General features: G+C 34.7%; 1 long non-coding RNA gene and 1 other non-coding gene across 4 annotated transcripts; one reads left to right on the forward strand and one right to left on the reverse strand.

Annotated features, from left to right (window-relative positions):
- Positions 1-639: 639 nt before the first annotated feature.
- LOC107777735 (uncharacterized) lies at positions 640-3,980 on the forward strand. 3 transcript variants are annotated; one of them, XR_012707060.1, is made up of 3 exons: positions 646-1,664; positions 1,804-1,904; positions 2,030-3,980. It is a non-coding gene; the product is annotated as an uncharacterized LOC107777735 (long non-coding RNA). The 3 variants fall into 3 exon arrangements; XR_012707059.1 differs by having other exon boundaries at positions 648-1,664; positions 1,816-1,904; XR_001646255.2 differs by having other exon boundaries at positions 640-1,904.
- Positions 3,981-5,050: 1,070 nt separating this feature from the next.
- On the reverse strand, positions 5,051-5,247 carry LOC142178846 (U2 spliceosomal RNA). The gene has a single exon (XR_012707063.1). It is a non-coding gene; the product is annotated as a U2 spliceosomal RNA (small nuclear RNA).
- Positions 5,248-12,365: the final 7,118 nt, after the last annotated feature.

Here is a 12,365-nt window from a genome sequence, read left to right on the forward strand (position 1 = left end):
ATATGACTTAACTTATATGACAATCCCTGAAGGATTTAAATTGCTTAAAGCATATAGAATTCTAGGTCATGAAGTACTACATCCTAAGTGCAATTTGTGCACATTTATATCTTGCTATAAATATAAGCATGATAATGTGATAGTGAGAATTTTTATCTCTATGGAGATATTGAAAAGATCATTTCACGATATTATATGAAGACATTATATATCTATCAAGAATAATTATTTCAAGGTGCAGCATATTCATTGGAATTAATATGGTTGAGTTGTTCACCAAATCTCTACCGATGTCAACCTTCAAGAAGGTAGTGTACAAGATTGGGATGCGAAGGCTCAAAGATGTAAATTGATGCTCTTATCATGGGGAGTTAATACGCGTTGTACTCTTTTTCCTTACAAGGTTTTGTCCCACTGAATTTTTCTTGCAAGGTTTTTAACGAGGCAACCAAAAGGCGTATTTCTAAACATGTGTACTCTTTTTCCTTCACTAGAATATTTTTTCATTGGTTTTATTTTAGTTAAGGTTTTAAAGAGGCATATTATCTATTGAATATACATTCAAGGGGGAGTATTATAAATGGAATTGTATTTTGAGGTGAATACCTATATTTTAGTAAATAAAGCAACCATGTTCAAAGCCCACTTTACAACTCTAAAATTTACATGTTTCGCATCTCATGAGTCTCACTCACTGTATTAACATTAACAGCACAACCTGGACTTTAACTTTTGACAACTGGAAGTTAACTTTGGTGATAAATGATAATCTACGTAAAAAATTATACACCCTCTGGTAAGATAAATGTTCTTCCTTCTCATAGTTTTGTGTAGCAACGGCTTTTCTTCGTAGAAAGTAGTGAAATCAATGAAACCCAGCAGAGCACTGAACGCCGAAAGCAAGGAATTTCAGGTCAATTAATAAGTGTAACACGATTTTGCACTAATTCATAAATTTGTAGATAGAAAGTTAAGAATTTTACTGATAACAGAGGAAATCCCAAATTTTAACTCAATATCTAATAGTGATGGAGAATTCATGGGAAGGGATATTGTAAAATTAGGATTCTTTTTGGGGAAAATTGGTAGATCGTGCTAGGGTTTGTGAATTTCAGAAATTGATAAAATTTGGAGTTTTATCTTCTTCATCCTCAATAGTCCAGAAAGAGGGTCGTCATTCATGTAGCTAAGGGCTCAAAGTTAACTCCTTTTCACTGTAAGACCTTCTTCGGCGCTTCATTTGCAGTCTTTATGATTATTTTGGTTTGAAAATTGTTTTAGCGTCTGTTGATTTTGGTCTGTTAATCAATATTTCATTTTTTTAATGGATATTATGAGTAGTAGGGTTGGGTTCATGTTGATTTTTGTTTTATCTAAACCTGTCGAATGTTGAAGTATAGCTGTTTGCAACAGAGTTTAAACACAATTCATTACTGCTAAAATATTGGCAATATAAGAGTTTTTGCTTGGCTGAAGTTTTATTATTGAGCATCAATAAATCCCCTAAAGATTATGTTGTACAAACTACGTCATTGTGCCCGGGCTATAGACAGGCAACTACCCATTAAACTATATTAGAAGTGCAAGTTAACATGTGAGACAGGCGGCTCTTTCTCGACATCTCTGCTTGCCGAGGACATTGGTGTTTCAAAAAAAAATTCACGGTAATTGGCAGCTACCTCTACTAATAATCGCCGCTTCAGCTTTAAGTTTATCCTTTTGCTTTGCATTTTTTGGTCACTTTTCCTTTGGATTTAGCTACCCTATTTTGTAATTTGTATAATCTTTGCGTGTTTGTCGAAGCTAAATTTTCAGAGACGAGCTAAAGGCCAAAGAATTTCAACGCGTCTGATGATAACTTACGATGGGTAGAGGCTATGTCCAGTGGATTGTGTTTATCTCAGGTTTGCTGAGAAACTAAATTATTTTCTTAAATTCTCTTACAATCAAGGTTTGTTAGTTGTGATTATAATCTTATTTATTGGTTTGATCTACATATATTTTGAATTTTTACCCTATTCAAATGAAGGCCAAGGTTTAGGTGGACTCATTTGGTCATCTTTTTGCAACATTGGTAACGTCGTCTTCCGCCAGCTGCACTTGTACTCTGTCAAGGTAATTACATGGGTTTAAAAGTTTTTCCGCTTTTATGTTGTGTCTTTTACTAAAATAAAAGCATACCTTAATCTCTTTATGTACTAAAAAGAAGTTAACTCAAAGGTAATCTTCTTCCCAGTAAAAACAAATAGAAAAACAGAGGACGCTATGTAAACTCAGAATTATATCAATATCAACTTCAAGGATAAAAGAAGGTTTTCCTGCCTATTGTTAAAAGCCTTTTTTGGGATTGGGATCATTGATATAAAAAAGTTTTTGGTTGACATCATACTAGAAGTACCGTGAAACTAACCGAGTTCCAATATGGTAACTTCTTTTTCTATCTCTATTGTATTTCTTAATTTTCTATTGAATATCCCAGTATATTTTATTGATTTGATCAGTTTTACTACTACGATATTAGAGAGTAACTCAAACAGGTGTTGAAAGTATTGCTATTTGTGTTACAATGCAAGAAACTCTCTCCCAGGTCATTCCCACTTTCATCCTCTTTCTCAATCTATCTTCTGGTTCTACTTCTGAGATTTGATCTGTGTGTTCTGCGGCTCTCGATGGCCTTTTGCAGTAATCATATCTGCTTACTGTAATTTTTCATAATATAATTTAATTTGTTTTATGGGAAACATGCCAAACATTCAATGTTTGGAATTACTCAAAGCTACCAACGACGTTTTCTTCTTTTACTTCCTGTGTAGCGCTTATTTAGAAATATTTCTACCAGTATTGCCAAAAGGTTATATCTATTTTTTTGACTTATACTAATTCGACTCCATATTTTCCTTTTGGTTTTCTGCTGTGTTTGATATATGTAACACTGAAGTTTTACACTTTGAAACCTCACCGCATAATGATAATTCTACTTTTGAAAAGATTTTTGTTTTTGTCAATGAAGTTTTAGAATAAAAAGAGTTCGCCAGAATGTTTTAGACAATTTACTTGTAGTTCAGCAGATGCACTAATAAAATACATCTTTTCCTTGAAGAACTTGCAGAATTACAGAAACTTAGCCAAATAATTTAACATAGTAATTCTAAAGTCATTTGTACTTATTTTGGCACTTTCTGTTTCAATAATTGTTAATGTTAACGGTTTAGATGCACTATTTGATGGAGAACTTGTGATGTTTGTAGCAAAAGTACTCAACTAAGAACTCTAAGGAGCAACAACTGAAAGAACTATGATTTTGGTCATTTCAATGATTTCCTCTGCAGAAGACTACTTGGTTCTTTTAAATGAAATTAAAAGTTTGATTCTTTGTTAGTGAAGAACATAGCTTTTTAACTTGGTTGTTCGTGATATAAGAAAGTCTGTAAAAAAATGAATTATGTCTTCAGTATTATCATTGGTCAAATTATCATTTGGAGACTTTCTATGGATATATCTGCTAAAGATGGATATATCTGCTATCTCACCTTAGACCAAGTATTAGGTGATTAAAACCCAAATTCTTTTTTTTTCTTACATTCTTTTTCTTTTCTTAACATTTGAATATTCACGTTCTTAGTATATAGATTGTGGATATATCACTAAGCAAAGCTATAGATGTGATTGGTGCGAAGTGTGGGAAGTCATTCTGCTGGTGTTGTGACAACATTTTATGCAAGTTCAGAAAACTTTGTGAATGAAATGAAAAATCAGTACATATAAATGGGTGTAATGGGGATTTTAATTTACATTGGGTGCAAATGTGCTCGGAAGTTGAGGCAGGGCCGTTGAGAGGAGAGATACATTTTGAGTTCTTGGGAAACAGAACATAATAGCTTTATCTTATTCAAAGCTAGAGCAATATTTTTGTAGACATGATTCAATTGATAAAACAAATCATGTTGTATCCTCTTTTGTCTAATATTTTCCGTTATTGGTTTACATTTATGGTTCAGTATATTAAGGCCAGACACTTGTGCTATTTTGCCTCAATTGATAAAACAAATCATGTTGTTCCTTTATTTGTAAGAAATTTGTAAAAATTAAATAAAGTATAACCAGTTTTGCGACAAGTTCCTCAAGACTAATCAATGCACATTTATTTATTGCTATTCAGATTTTCACATTTGGCCATTTTCATCATACACCTAACCTAATTAGAGAGGACTGTAAACCACAAATAGAAAGTTTTTTTTATTTATTTTTGGAACCAAATAGAAAGTTGAATTTCACTCTTCAAGCATCCTCTGCTTCTGAATTTGCGACATTTGCCCTCCAGGAATAAAATATGATGAATTGACCACTATACTAATGGTTGTTAATTTGATTAGCTGTAAAGGGAACCCCCCTCAAGAAATAAATATACTACGCTAATTGCTATCAAATACATATATATGAATAGGCTTTCATTATCCGCTCGAAATATTTAATGAGTTAATTTGTGTGATCGAACTGCTTTGTTTTTAATATTAAAGAAACATGTGTAGTAGGGCGTCAACCTAACCTCCCTGAACATAAGATAGAAAAAACAAATAATATATTTACATATACTTTTAAACGCGTGTAATATAAAAGTCTAAATATCATCAAAAATATATTGTATCTTTTCCTTTAAACAATGTTAAAAGACGCTGATATATAGGAGCACCCCTCTAGTTCATTCCTAAATAATATCACATCAGAGTTCAAACCTTCCGGCCGTTTACAAATACAATACAATAAATTCCCTACACAAATATTTATGAGAGAGTATTTCGACAATATCACATCAGAGTTCACATTGTCATATTGCACGTGCAAAAGTAGAAGAAAATCCCTATTAACGAAAGATTATCGAAGCTTTTATCAGTAACTATAAATTACTACTCATTATTTTTGTTTACAGTAAAAATTCCAGCTAAATTAATTAATCATTTTGACATACTAACAATTAAGAGAGATCAACAATGAAATTGTAAGCCAGACTAGAACAAGACACGAGGCCCAAATAAACATTGTATTGGGGTTGGTGGGGTGCGCCAGGCCCATGCTATAGTGCAATACCTAAGCGACGCGCGAGAGCCCAGATAGCAAGCTACCTTAATAGACTCTCCCCCTTAAAAATTTAAATTAATATCGTGTGAAGCGATAGTCCACATATCAGATATTAAACTGATAAGAACAGATACTACACTTGATCTTAGCCAAAAAGGCCGAGAAAGGTATGCTTTGAACTGTTTCTTCCGGCCCATCTTATACGAAGCTCGTTCCTTTAGCTTTTGTTAAAATTCCGATGTGGGAGAAAAGAGCAGTCAACAACACAATATAAAGGAAAATCATATGCTCAAAAGAAAAAAAGGAACATACATTCAAGGAAATAAATCCCAGCAAATATCCCACGAAATATTTGATAAGAATTGGGAAAGCATAAAGAATATTGAGACGGAAAAAATCATAACACTCTTTCTTTTTCTAGGCAAATTTTGTATTACATATAGTAGTATTTGTAATTGTATGTATAATAAAAAGCTATAATTTCTTTGGCACCTTCTGCTTCCCTAATAAATATAAAGACAATAAAATCTTATTTTCATTTACTTTTCTGATGGAATATAGTAGTATATATAATAAGATTATGTTCATTCTTACTGTTTTGTTATAATAAGTTGTAACAACTTATTTGCACGGAGGGGAAAGTTCAAAATTTCTTTATGATTTTTAATTTGGGACCAACTCACTTATCTTCTTTTTTAAACATGATATAGTTTCTTCTCTCAAAATTCAAACTAATACTATGAATTATTAGTAAACACGTGTATAAGCTGCTAACCTCAATATAACAGTTTTTTTAAACATAATTTTCTTAAAATCAGACGTCAAACGAAGTTTAATTATTGAAATGTAGAGATTATATGGTTAGGTGTCTACCTTCTTTCACATTATAAATTAAGAACTTTACTTATAGGTTGAATTGCATTTATACTAAGGAGTTAGGTTTTCAGATGAAAATTAAAAAGATAATTAAGTTTTTATGTTTATAATTTGACATGTGTGTTTTCGGCAATAATTTTTAACTTTCCCTTTGGTGGAAATGCCATCACCTTCTTCCTTTGATAAAAAAAAGTAGTGTGCACAAATCATGTATTCAAGTAAGGTTCAGGGAAGTACTGTTCCTTAGATATGTGATGTTGATAGTCCACCTATCATGTATTCAAGTAGGATCCAAGTATTAGTAATTGTTTTTACATAGGTGTTACGATCCAAAATTCTCATCTTCAGGATCGTGATGGCGTCTAACATTTTACTTGCTAGACAAGCCAACGTTAAAATAATCTTAACTATTTTAAAGCAAATTTAATTAAATACCGAATTATCAAAATACATCCCCGAATCTGGTGTCAAAAGTGCACGATCTACTAGAATAATACAAATAAAGGTCTGAATAAAATTCAAGTTATTTGAGAGATAATACACGGCTGAGATAAAATAGAAAGGGACTTCAGAACTGCGAACGTTGTGCAGTTATACCTCAAGTCTCTTCTGAATAGCTGAATCCGAGCACGTCTATGGTACGCTACTGGGACCAACTCCAAAATCTGCACAAGAAGTGCAGAGTATAGTATCAGTACAACCGACCCCATGTACTGGTAAGTGCCGAGCCTAACTTCGACGAAGTAGTGACGAGGCTATGACAAGACACGTACATAATCAACATGTACAAGTATATACAAATACAAAGTAACAAGAATACAATAAATAATAATTTATCAATTGGGAGGGAACATGCTAAGGGAAATGATATAATAATTTCAGCAAAAGAAGTGTCACTTAGCAGCCAATTAATTCATTAACAATAAAATGAGCAAATGATAATATGAAAGTGGCACGGCACCACCCTTCGTGTTTTTACTCTCATTTGGCACGGCATCACTTTTCGTGCTTTTACACTCTCTGAAAATGACACGGCATCACCCTTCGTGCTTTTACACTCACAAATGGCATGACATCACCCTTCGTGCTTTTACACTCTTCCTTACCATGACAATGATATTATGAATAATTAAAATGGCACAGCATCACCCTTTGTGTTTTTACGCTCTGCCTTACCATAAAAATAATAATATAAATTCGGAAGAGTATTTAAATGCGAGGGTATACACGTATCAATCAATTCAATACCAGAATACTGACTTCACCTTCCAAAATATTCAACAATAATTAAATGAATAATAATTTCACGATTAATGATCAAATAATCAATAATAAACTTAAGCAGTAGTATCTTAATTAAATAGTGTATTTAGTATTAAAAAATATTCTTCATTGAATGTCATCGGGTGACAATCATTCGTTTGTCTTTATTGATAATATTCCCTTCGGGGTCTACCCGGTGCCAATCGAAGCTGACGTACCCAGGTCTTGATTTTCACGTGCCTCGATTTTCGTCTGTCTCCGATTCCACGTGTCGCTTTATTATTCGAGTATTTAATACGAACCGATTTTACCCTATAAACTCATGCTATGGATATTCCCACTTAAGGAATTCTTTTTTAAGTTATAAGTACGAAATATTGCAAGCATTGATGTTTTTATAAAGTAAACGATGCAGATATTATGTTGACAAATCTTGTGAAAAGCAATAGTATTCAGCCCGAGAAGTTTCAGTTATGTTTTTGGATCTTTTGTGCCAAGGAGATGATGTTGGTTCAATCTTGAAATCATAATTCTAGATGTGGGCTTTATAGTCTTAACCTTTTGGGCAGGGCGACATATTTTTACTTTCTCATCACATTGGTTGTGTTAAAGGAAAACATAGAATGCCCAACTAATTAGTGTTATCCGTAAAACAGTATAGTTGAATTTCTAGCGTGGTTTATAAACAAGCGAATCGATTTGACTCAAAAATGATAAGCAAATGAGAACAAAAATAAGATTATCAAATGTAATTGAAGAAGATAATAAGTCTGACAAAGAACTTAGCCTTTCTGATGACAAGAGTGAATGCAATGTTCAAGTGTTCCAATTGAGTGTAATAAGGTAATAGATTATAGTTTTTTGTGTATAGAGTTTCTTGTGTCTATGGTGGATGTTAGTCCTCCTATTTATAGCTTGATTCAAGGAGGCAAGATCCTCAAATCAAGCCCCTCTTGAATGAGAATAAAATCGTCATGAATAGGCGTGTAACGGTTGGTTATAAATACATATATTCTCTGTAACGGCTGCCCGTTAAATGCTATCTGATGACAATGTTTTGAACCTTTCTTACAAGCTGCTCTATCTCCGAGATTCATTCAGTACTGATCGTGTGCTTGCACCTGGTGCCAACTGTTTGCTGACTCACACCCTACCTATCTTTAGTTCCACGTGTCACTCCATATTTCGCCCAGCTGTCATTAACCAATTTTACCTCATACAATTAGTCTATATCTCGTGACACGTGATCCAATTCCATAGAACAGAGAAATATATAGTCTTGAATCTGAAGAAAATTTATTTTGAAAAGAATGTCAGAAGTGTTATAATTTCCAAGTTAGTCACTTGGATCTAGCAGAGCTGAAGCTATTATGATTCTTTTGCTAACGGAAATATGTACTGTGGTTTTATACGTTCTTAGCAGATTGTCTTGTTTTAACAAGTATATGCAGTTGAAGGTACTGTAGTATTTTAGCTGTTGAAAATTTCTAAATGTTTGATCTTTTAATCTATTTCATGTAGATAGTCTTGTGTTAACAAGTTCTAGAGCTCATGTGGCTTTTGCGAGGTTAATAAGGATCCTTTTGCAAAAGCTGTGAGGTACGTTCTTTTGTTGTCCTCATGATTTGAAAGCATGTGAATTACGTGATAGACTAAATAAGTCATAAACGATAATAATAAGGGGATTAAAGTAGACAAGCATAAGAAATATAGTAATCTTGTTGAGATTTGTTATAAGCCATAATGCTGCAAAGTAAAGATCGACTGCCTAGCTTGAGAAGAGTAAAATACTGTGGCTTGTAGTAATGAGTAAGTTAAGTAGAATCTTAATGAATTATAAATGAGAGAAGTGAGGGTACTTATACGAAGCCTAACGTTCATATCCCTAATCTAACTCCCACACGTTGCTTTGGGTGATTGCTAGTTCTGAGATACTCGTCGGTTGTGGGATAGGCGTTAGGCGTAGTAGTTATGTGTGGATCCCGAATATTTCGAAGGTGGTCGAAAACTAGGTAAGACTCAGGACTATTGCTTCATCAACGAATCCCCAAAGTCATATTTGGAGTACTTCACCGGGATATTACTTTTATCTCCCCGAAAAAAAGCTACGGGGTCGCAAACACTGCCCATGAGGGGCAAGATTCTGCTGTTCGTTCATTTTCGGGATGAATCCTATGCCAAGAAATATCATGTCTCCATGCAAACTACCAATGTGTCAAGGCCGGGTTTTATCAATACAGAGAGTCCCCTCCCCTTATTGTTTGGATAATTCTCGAGAATTATCTGGGAAGTGGTATGATTTTTGGCCAGTTCCACAAGAACTTCTTAGGCAGGATTTATCACGCAATTGTCATGGCTTTTAAATTTGAAAGGACTTCTAGTCACTTTCATTTAAGGCCTAGAGACATGGCAGCCTTAAACGGGTTCTGACACCATAGTGGTTACCAAGGTCATGATGACCTCACCTATAAGAGTCGACCTTTTCCTTTGTCCTTATTACTTTTTCCTAGAACTTCTTCTATGAGATTGTTTTAGCAAATACTCCTGCCTAGAGGTTAATATATAAATAATAATCTAAAAATAAGGATCCAAAGATTACAATTTGTTCAAAATCATCTCACAATAAATAAATTTTATCCATATGCTTTGACTCAATCACAATGTATAAGTACTCGTCACCTCACATATACGTTGTACTCGCACATTAAATCATGTAGCAAATAAATAAATAAGTCCTACTCCCTCAAGTCAAGGCTAACCTCAACACTTACCTCGCTTGCAATCAAATTCAAGAATTCAATAAACCTTTGCCTCGCGAATTCGTGTCCGAAATCTTCAAATCTAGTCATAAACAATTCACTATACTCAGTACAAATCGTAGGAATTAATTCTATATGAATTTACTAATTTTCCGGATTAAAATCCGAAATTCATCTCAAAAATTATCAGTAGGGCCCACGTCTCGAATCTTGAAAAAACTTACGAAATCCGAACACCCGTTCCGAGATGAGTCCAACCATATAAAAAATACCAAATTTCGATGTCAAATGGACTTTCAAATCTTAATTTTTCGTTTTTGGAAAGTTTTACAAAAATTCCAATTTCTTCCATCTAAATCCGAAATAAATGATGAATATAGACATGGATTTATGAAATATAATCACTTTTGGTTACAGAACACTTACCCAATTCAAAGTCGTAAAAATCTCCTTGGAATCGCCTAAATCCAAGACTCAAAACTCAAAAATGAGTAAAAATGGCTAACTTCCGATTTATGAGTTCTGTCCATGCCTTTCCGCATCTGCGGACGCTTGACCACATCTGCGATTTCCACTTCTGCGGACAAGAAGCCGCTTCTGCGGCTTCACATATGTGGCAAAAGTTCTGCACCTGCGCACACTGCCCAACCCCTTCCCTTTCGCTTCTGTGAGGCAAAACTCGCTTCTGCGAGCTCGCATCTGCGGTTTAAAATCCGCAGGTGCGATTACACCAGAAGGCCAAAATTTCAGATTTTTTCTTAAGTCCAAATTTTGATCCGTTAACTATCTGGAATCCACCCGAGGCCCTCGGGACCTCAACTAAATATACCAACAAGTTCTAAAACATAACACGGACTTACTCGGGGTCTCAAATCATATCAAACAACATCGAAATTACAATTCACACCTCGATTCGAACTTTTAAGTTTTCAAACTTTTTAATTTACAATTCTTGTGCAGAAATATGTTAAATAAATCCGGAATGACTTCAAATTTGGTACACAAGTCATAAATGATATAACAGAGCTATTCAAATTTTCAGAATCGGATTCCGGTCTCGATATCAAAAAGTCAACTCCATTGTCAAACTTGAAAATCTTTAGCCTTTAAATTTCTAGTTTCCATTAAATTGTCATAACTTGAGTTAGGGACATCCAAATTAAATTTTGGGCATACACCCAAGTCCCAAATCACGATACGGACCTACCGAAATTGTCAAAACATTGATCCGGATTTATTTGCTCAAAATATTGACCAAAGTCAACTCAGTTGAGTTATAAGGCTCTATTTCATATTTTAATCAATTTTTCATATAAAACTTTCCGAAAAATTATACGGACTGCGCACGCAAGTCGAGGAATGATAAATAGTGCTTTTTGAGGTCTTAGAATATACAATTAATTATTAAATTTAAATATGACCTTTTGGGTCATCACATTCTCCACCTGTAAAACAAATGTTCGTCCTCAGACGGAATTAGAAAAGTACCTGAGTTGGTGAAAAGATGTGGATAATTACTCTGCATGTCCGACTCGGACTCCTAGGTAGATTCTTTTACCGGCTGACCTCTCCATTGCACTTGTACTGAAGGGTAACTCTTGGACCTCAACTGTCGGACCTGCCGGGCTAGAATAGTCACCGGCTCCTCCTTGCAAGTCAAATCTTTGTCCAATTGGACTGAGCTGAAATCTAATACATGGAACGAATCACCATGATATTTCCGGAGCATAGACACATGGAACACCGGATGAACCTCTGATAAACTAGGTGGTAGTGCAAGCCTGTAAGCTACTTCACCCACTCTTTCAAGAATTTCAAAGGGTCCAATATACCTAGGGCTCAACTTGCCCTTCTTTCCGAACCGCATTACACCTTTCATAGGTGAAACCCGGAGCAATATTATTTCTCCAACCATGAATGCAATATCACGAACCTTGCGGTCGGCATAACTCTTTTGCCTAGACTAAGCTGTGCGAAGTCAATCCTGAATAACTTCGACCTTATCAAGACATCCTGTACCAAATCGATACCCAACAACCGAGCCTCTCCAGGTTAGAACCAGCCAACTGGAGAACGACATCACCTTCCTTATAATGTCTTATATGGAGCCATCTGAATGCTCGACTAGTAACTATTATTATAAGCAAACTCCGCAAGTGGCAAGAACTGATCCCAAGAACCTTCAAAGTCTATAACACAAGCGCGAAGCATATCTTCCAATATCTGAATAGTGCGCTCTGACTGTCCGGCTATCTATGGATGAAATATTGTACTCAAATCAACTCGCGTGCCTAACTCACACTGTACAGCCCTCCAAAAGTGTGAGATAAATTATGTACCTCGATCTAAAATAATAGACACGAGCACACCGTGAAGGCGGACAATCTCACG

Source organism: Nicotiana tabacum, unplaced genomic scaffold, assembly GCF_000715075.1.
Source record: "Nicotiana tabacum cultivar K326 unplaced genomic scaffold, ASM71507v2 Un00002, whole genome shotgun sequence".
Taxonomy (NCBI): Eukaryota; Viridiplantae; Streptophyta; class Magnoliopsida; order Solanales; family Solanaceae; genus Nicotiana; species Nicotiana tabacum.